Source organism: Solanum tuberosum, unplaced genomic scaffold, assembly GCF_000226075.1.
Source record: "Solanum tuberosum cultivar DM 1-3 516 R44 unplaced genomic scaffold, SolTub_3.0 scf00845, whole genome shotgun sequence".
In the NCBI taxonomy this organism is placed as follows: Eukaryota; Viridiplantae; Streptophyta; class Magnoliopsida; order Solanales; family Solanaceae; genus Solanum; species Solanum tuberosum.
In genome coordinates, this window is record NW_006239759.1 from 21,140 (window position 1) to 29,574 (window position 8,435).

Genomic DNA, 8,435 nt, shown 5'->3' on the forward strand with positions numbered 1-8,435 from the left:
CCCATATCGGTGCTCAATATTACTCCCAAAATACTTAGCAGTATGTTTTTAAAACAAAACTTCTTTCTTTGGTTTGAGATAATAACTCAAAACTTAGCTTAAAAGCTCTCTTGGAATCGATATTCCCTTTCTTTCTCAAATGTGAAAACATTACTAACTTTTGGGAATACTTAGTTCCCGTATAATCTTTGAAGAAATGAACTTTACTCTTAACTCTTTATTCAAGTCGAAACTTAAGTCTTAAGACAAAGTTAAATCGTTTGTGAAAAACTTTTGAAAACTTTATAAACTTCTCTTAACTTGACTCTTAACTTTCCTTGACTTGACTCTTAACTTTCCTTGAATTGAATTATGGATCAAGGATTGTGATTTGTGATAGGAATGATCTCATGATGTTTAGGAGTGTTTTTAGATAGTCAAACATGAGAAAAGATCAAGAAATCACTGTCTGGAAGCAAGTCCGTGACGCAGAGATGTATTTAAATATTTGGTCGCAAAAATAATTTTTGAGGCAGAACGGTTTGTGACCGCTCCGCTATGCGAGGGGAATTTTCCCATTCTGAGGACCAGGTCCGCGTCGTGGACTTGGTACCCAGATTCGCCCGACAATTTCCCTTCTTCATTTTCTAGCCCCAATTCGCCTAAACTCGGTTCTTGTTGCCAAATTCTTTTTAGATTCAGATACCCAGAAAATGTACCTAAGAACCTAACTCAAAGCAACTCTATAATTCGACGTAATGATCTCAGAAACTTCTCAATCTCAGCCTAATTCAAGAACGACATCAAATTCAAGAATACATATCAAGAACATCAAACTTTCAACTCTTTTAGGATGAATTCACGCTGAAATAAACATGTTTAGCATGTGGGTGAACGAACCCAACGTTATGAAAACCACACATACCTCGTAGGGATCACCCCTTGATGAAATCCACAATCTTAGCTTCGAGAATTTGACGATTCTTGCTTGTTCTCCTCTTTTCTCCTCTTCTTTTCTCTTCTCTAAAACCCTAACTCAATTTTCAAAAGCGTAAATTGACCAAGTTCAGTTTAGACCCCTAAGTAATTACCAAAAATGAATTAATTTAATTGGGTATGGTAAAGACCAAAATACCCTTCCAAAATCCGGTTTAGACTTTCCTTATTTGAACAACCCAACTGTTAATGCGCATATCTCACTCATACAAACTCAGAATCGCGCAAAGTTGGCAGCGTTGGAAAGATAACTCCAAGGTTTTTCCTACGGTATCTGGAAGAACACCTAACTCATCTTGAGCTAGGAGTTATGGTCGTTTGAAGTTAAATAAAAACCCAACTTAACATAACTTATCAGATTTCTTGATTTTTCATTCTTTCCTAAAATGACTATTCCCAATTCTAACTCTTTCTAGTTCTTTCAATTAGTGAGATGTTACAATATCCCTTCCTTGGGAACATTCATTCTCGAATGTGATTACTTTTACTAGGCTAAGGGTGTAACATCTAACATTTAGCTCAAACACCCAACAAGCAATGCAAATACAACATGCAACTTATAAATTAAAGAGTACTAAGAAGAGAATTTAGTACCTTGATCTGGAATTTCTCCGGTCTCAAAGAGATGTGGATATCTCTTCTTCATATCTTCCTCAACAAATTGGTTCCTCCAAAGAACTTTGACTGATGCTACTTCCTTAGTCCTCAACGTGCAAACTTGACGATCTAGAATCTGAACCGGAATCTCTTCATAAGATAAGCTATCCTTGATCCCAATATCTTCAGTTGGTATGATAAGTGAAGGATCTCCCATGCACTTCTTCAACATGGAAATGTGAAATACCGGATGAACCACTGCTAACTCTTGTAGTAGCTCTAACTCATAAGCTACATTGCCAATCCTCTTGGATATTCGATAAGGACCAATATACCGGGGACTAAGCTTCCCCTTCTTACCAAATCTCATAACACCCTTCATGGGTGAAACTTTTAAATATATCCAATCATCTACTTCAAACTCTAACTCCCTTCTCCTAACATCAGTGTAGGATCTCTACGACTCTGCGTTGTTTTCAACCTCTCTTAAATGACTTTCACCTTCTCCATAGCTTGATGAACTAAGTCTGGTCCTATCAACCTAGCTTCACCAACTTCAAACTATCCAATAGGTGATCTGCATCTTCTCCAATAAAGAGCTTCATAAAGAGCTATTTGGATGCTAGAGTGGTAACTATTGTTGTAAGCAAATTCAATAAGAGGTAGGTGATTATCCCAATTACCTTTGAAATTGTAATGACCTGTTTTCGTCGTTATAAAAAAGCCAACGGGGGAAAATTTGGGGCCGGAAAAACTTTTTTGTAGTATTTGGATTTTCCCAACCTAGTCCAGATTGGGATGAAATCGGAGTCTTTAAGGAGTAGGGAAATATGGTAACAATAGAGAGAATTATTTATGATTTTGATACATGAGTAGTTAGATAACTCGTTGAGGAACCCGTACGACTTTACATAATTGAATTTAGGCGAGTAGAACTCTCGGAATCGATCTTAGTGTAAAGGGTATTTTCTGAGCATCGTTGGTTAGAGGTGTGTTGTAAAATGGAGATTTTGGAATTCTTTAAATAGCTCTCTGTTTCGTGCAACCCGCTTTGGTGGGGATTTTGGTCGCTTTGGCGGGGCCGCTCTAGCGGGATGGTGGCCGCTGTGGCAGGCTCGACGCGACTTAAGGTCGTTAATAAACCCCCTAAATGACCTTATTTGGCACTTTTCGATTTTTAGTAGCTAAGGAACGAACCCCAGGTGACTCCTACTCATTTTTTCACCATTCTTTGAGGCTAAAGGTAAGCTTTTCACTCCCCGAATCCGTTTTTCGATCCGTAAAACGTAATAAAATGAGTGAATATTGATGGGGGAGGGTTTTGTTATAGATTCTATGGTGGAAACAACCCTAATTTGGATAATTGGGATCATGTGTTTGATCTAGGGTTCATAGAATTGTTAGTAATTTGGGTAATTAGTGGTTGTTTATTTATTCCCGTATTCTATTGATTGTTTGTAGACCAAGAACAAGCGGAACGAATCCGGAAAGGGAAGGATCAAGTTTCTTAGGGTTTCAAAGCTTGTTTCGAGGTAGGTGATGGTTGTGATTCTATGATTGTGTGGTGTATGTTTGTTCTTGCTTCATTATGATACATATATGTATATGAATGTTGCATTATTGATCACACTTGTTGTAAATGATATAGATGAATGATGGTTACCATGAAATCATGACTTAATTGTATGATCTTGAGGATAAACTTGTGATTGTGATTGTGGTGTGTTGAATGGATCAGTTGCCACGTTCTAGCATAACTAACTTGGATCAGTTGCCACGTTCTGACATAAATATGGGATCGGTTGCCACGTTCCAACATAAATATGAGATTGGTTGCCACGTTCCGGCATTACTATTGGATCGGGTACCACGTTCCGGTATGCTAACTGTTTGGGTTGAGGTTCCATGAGAGGACCAATGATTTGACATAACTGTATAATTGAGAATTGTGAAATGCTACGTTGTTCTTAAATGTTGATAATATTTTATATGTCTGTTATATGCATGTGATTATATTATTGTGATGACTTATGTATATTGCACTTAGTGGGATAGCCGCGTGATCCTACCAGTACACTGTGGTTGTGTACTGATACTACATTTGCTCTTATTTTTTTTTAGTACATGGCATCTTCAAGCGGCTACTGATAGACCTCGCTTAAGAGATCAATGATCGCTCGAATTCAAGGGTGAGCCAATTCTTCCGGGCTGCCATGGGTTCTCTTTCATCTATGTCCATCATTTTCGGACTTAGACTATGTTCTAGTTAGTTTATTAGTTCATTAGATTGGGGTTGCATCCCTTCTTGTTTAGACTTGCTGAACTTTAGATGTTTTAGTACATTGACTTTTCAGGTTCTAGGTTATTTCTTCCGCATTGTTAGTTCATTGTTAGACTTTTGTTGGAGTTTATGGGAACTCCCTATTTATTTTCTTAGTATTTAACTTGCTTCCTTAATTTAAATGCCTTAGTTTTTGTTTAGTTGCTTGATTTGGGTTGTAGTAGTGGTTCTCCCACTGGAGAGTTAGTGTGGGTGCCAATCACGACGATCGAGGTCGTGATAGAAATCAATCACACAAGCCCTTAACATATCCTCTAAGGTTTGAATAGTACACTCTGCTTGCCCATCTGTCTGAGGATGAAAGGCAGTACTTAAGTTCACCTTTGAACCCAAGCCTTTCTGAAAAGATTTCCAGAACTGTGGAGTAAATTGTGCTCCTCTGTCTGAAATAATCAATACCGGAACCACATGAAGTCTAACTACCTCTTGAATATACAAGTTAGCATAATCCTCTGCTAAATGGGTAGTTTATACCGGTAAAAAGTGGGCTGATTTTGTCATTCTGTCAACAATCACCCATATCAAATCATGCTGTATGCGAGACCTTGGTAAACCTGTGATGAAGTCCATATTAATCATCTCCCACTTCGATTACAGAAGTTCTATATTTTGATCCAAACCACCGGGCCTTTGATGCTCTACTTTAACTTGTTGGCAATTCGGACACTTAGCAACAAATTCTACAATGCCCTTCTTCATACTACTCCACCAATAGACTTCTCTCAAATCGCGATACATCTTTGTGGAACCCGGATGGATGGAATATCTGGAGCTATGAGCTTCCTCCATGATCCTCTCTTGGAGTTCATCCATCCTTAGTACACACAATCTACCTTGATACCTCAATACACCATCTCCCCCTTGTTCAAAAGCTATTACTTTTTGCTTATGAACATTTGCCTTCAATTCAAGCAAAATTGGGTCTTGGTCTTGCTTTTCTTTCACTTCTGACACTAATGATGATTCAACTCCATTCATCACCACTACTCTTCCTTCTGTGGAATCCATTAGTCGAACTCCTAAGTGTGCAAATCTATGCACATCTCTTGCTAGCTCTTTGTTATCTTCCTTAAAATGGGCGGTACTACCCATAGACAAGATGCTCAAGGCATCAACAACAACATTAGCCTTACCTGGGTGATAAAGAATACTCATGTCATAATCCTTGAGTAATTCTAGCCACCTCATTTGTCTGAGATTAAGCTCTTTCTGAGTAAACACATGCTGAAGACTCTTGTGATCGATGAACACATCCACATGAACACCATAAAGATAATGACGCCATATTTTCAAATCAAATACTACGACAGCCAACTCTAGATCATGGGTTGGGTAGTTCTTCTCATGAACCTTCAACTGTCTGGAGGCATAAGCTATAAATTTGTCATTTTGCATTAATACACAACCCAAACTAACTCTAAACGCATCACAATATACGACAAAACCTTGAGTACCTTCTGGTAAGGTTAACACTAGGGCAGTAGTCAACCTCTTTTTCAATTCCTGAAAGATTTTCTCACAAGCTTCAGACCACTGAAACTTCACTGTTTTCTGAGTTAACTTGGTCGAAGGGGATGAAATAGATGAGAACCCCTCTACGAACCTTCTATAATAGCCAGCCAAACCCAAGAAACTCCTAATATCGGTTAGAGATGTGGATCTAGGCCAATTCTGCACTGCCTTTATTTTCTGGGTATCAACTTTAATTCCATCTCCAGACACAATGTGGCCTAAGAATGCCACAGACTCAAGCCAAAAACTCGCACTTAGAGAATTTGGCATACAACTCTCTATCTTTTAGAGTTTGGAGAACTATTGTGAGATGACTAGCATGATCTTCTTCATTCCTCGAATAGATTAGTATGTCATCAATGAAGACGATAAAAACATATCTAAATAAGGCTTGAATACTCTATTCATAAGGTCTATGAATGTTGCAGGCGCATTGGTCAAACCAAAGGACATAACTAGGAACTCATAATGACCATAACGGGTTCTGAATGCTGTCTTCGGAATGTCACATTCCCTTACTCTTAACTGATGGTATCCTGATCTGAGATCTATCTTGGAAAAACAACTAGCACCCTGAAGCTAATCGAAAAGATCATCAATTTTCGAAAGAGGATACTTATTCTTGATGGTAACCTTGTTCAACTAGCGATAATCTATACGCATTCTAAGAGAACCATCATTCTTCCTCACAAATAAGACCGCATCACCTCAAGGTGAGACACTTGGTCGAATGAAACCTTTATCTAGGAGATCTTTCAACTGCTCTTTCAACTCTGCTGGTGCCATTCTGTATGGTGGAATAAATATAGGACGAATATCTGGAAGAATGTCTATACCGCAGTTTATTTCTCTCTCATGAGGGACTCATCAGGAAAGACTTCTAGAAACTCTTTTACTATTGAAACTGACTGAATATGAGGTATCTCAACACTAGAGTCATTAACTTGGACCAAGTGATAGACACAACCTTTGGAAACTAACTTTCTCGCCTTAAAGTACGAAATAAAATGACCCTTAGGCACTGCTGAACTACTTTTCCACTCTAAGACTGACTCATTTGAAAACTGAAACTTGACAACTCGAGTCCTACAATCAACTGAGGCATAACAGGCATGAAGCCAGTCCATACCAAAATGACATCAAAATCTACCATCTCTAATTCGACTAAATCAGCCATGGTGTCCTTGTGATTGACGAAAATGACAAAATCATGATATACTCGCTCAACTAGAATATTCTCCTCAACAGGTGTAGAAACATAAAAGGGTTCACAGAGCTTCTCGTGAAGAACATCAAACTTATTTGCAACATAAAGGGTTACAAAAGATAAACTTGCTCCTGGGTCTAGCAAAGCATAAACATCAAGAGTAAAGACTTTGATCATATCAGTGACAACATATGGGGAATTCTCTTGCTCTTGATGACTAGTGATCGCATAAAGACGGTTCCTCCTCCGCCTACCCCTGAAGTAGCTCCTCTAGATGCAACTCTGTCTGGTGGAGCAACTGATGAAGATTGGGCTCTATTGCCTTGATTCCCATTACCTTGCCGATTCTTAGGGCACTCTTTTATGAAGTGACCCTCTTGTTCACACTTGAAACAACCTGTGTAGCCATCGCGACACTTACCTGGGTGGGTTCTACCACATTTAGCACATGTAGGAGCCCAGTTACCTCCTTGTGCCACACTACCTTGAGACTGTGCAGGTCTAGCTCTGAAGTGCTGGGAATTCTGACTATTATACTCACCTTTGTTTCTGGTTGCAGGTGGACTAGCAGACGATGGAGCAGGTCCCTTTTGCTTTTGCTGGAAAGAAGACCGGTTCGCATTATTTCTTTGCTGTCCGGACTCATTCCCTGACATCTTAGCCTTCTTATTTCTAAATTCCTCAAGAACTCTCTGATCCTCGAAGTATCAGCCACTTCATGTCTAGCTCCTCTCTGTTGCCCAACCTGGTTAGTCACATCTTGACTTAGCATTCTTATTGATTCCCTGAACTCAACATTGGTGACTTCTCCTTGGGGTTGCACTTCAAGTGCATTAGGTACCCCATTCTCCTCAACGTTCCTTCTAGCAAGATGACCTCTGACAGCTCTTCGTGGAGGCATGATTAACTGAAAAACACGCGCAAGCACGAATTAGAGAGAGACTTTATAGTGATGAACTCTATCGCACAAAGTGAGTATGAAAGAAGTGAGAAAATTTCCTAAGTGTCGCAGCCTCCTAATTATAGATGTGGCGCACTTCACACCGATAACTAGGACTCTACTGAACGGTTTAATAGACTCCCTAGGACTCTTGAACTCTGTGCTCTGATACCAAGTTTGTCACGCTTCGAGCCTACACCCTAGGCAGGATTGACACTCGAGAACCATTGTTGGCCCCAAGCGAACCCTTGGCCTGGCTTACTTATTCAGTGGAAGACTTAAACGCAAGAAACATAACTCATGAAATAACTTAAGAGGTAATAATTTAGCCAAAATGGCAAGTCAAGTCTTAAACGTATACAACTGAAATAAATAAGTCTAAAGAACTATAACTATCCGTCTATAAAGACTCTAAACAATGAGGGATGTCGGGACAAGACCCCCGATCATCCTAATAACTGAAATTTTAGAAAAACAAAGTAAAAGGAGTCCTCCGAAATGCAAGGAGGCTCACCAACTGACTCTGAGTGCTCAACTGGATCAACGGGGCCCTTGATGCTGATCCTGATTATCTGTGTCTGCATCATAAAATGATGCAGGCCAAATGGCATCAGTACATTGAATGTACGAGTATGCGAGGGGAATACTAAACATAACATAAACTTGAAAGGAATGTGAAAGAAACACTTATCTTGGCTTTACTCAACTCATGAACAACTTAACTCAATATAAAGTAATAAAACACATGCAACATACATAAAGCTTTTAAAACAGTAGAAAGCAACTCAGTTCGTTAAACAAATGCAATAAAAAACTCAACTTTACTCATGTAATAAAGTAATATAGTTTCTGTGGCAGTTTCT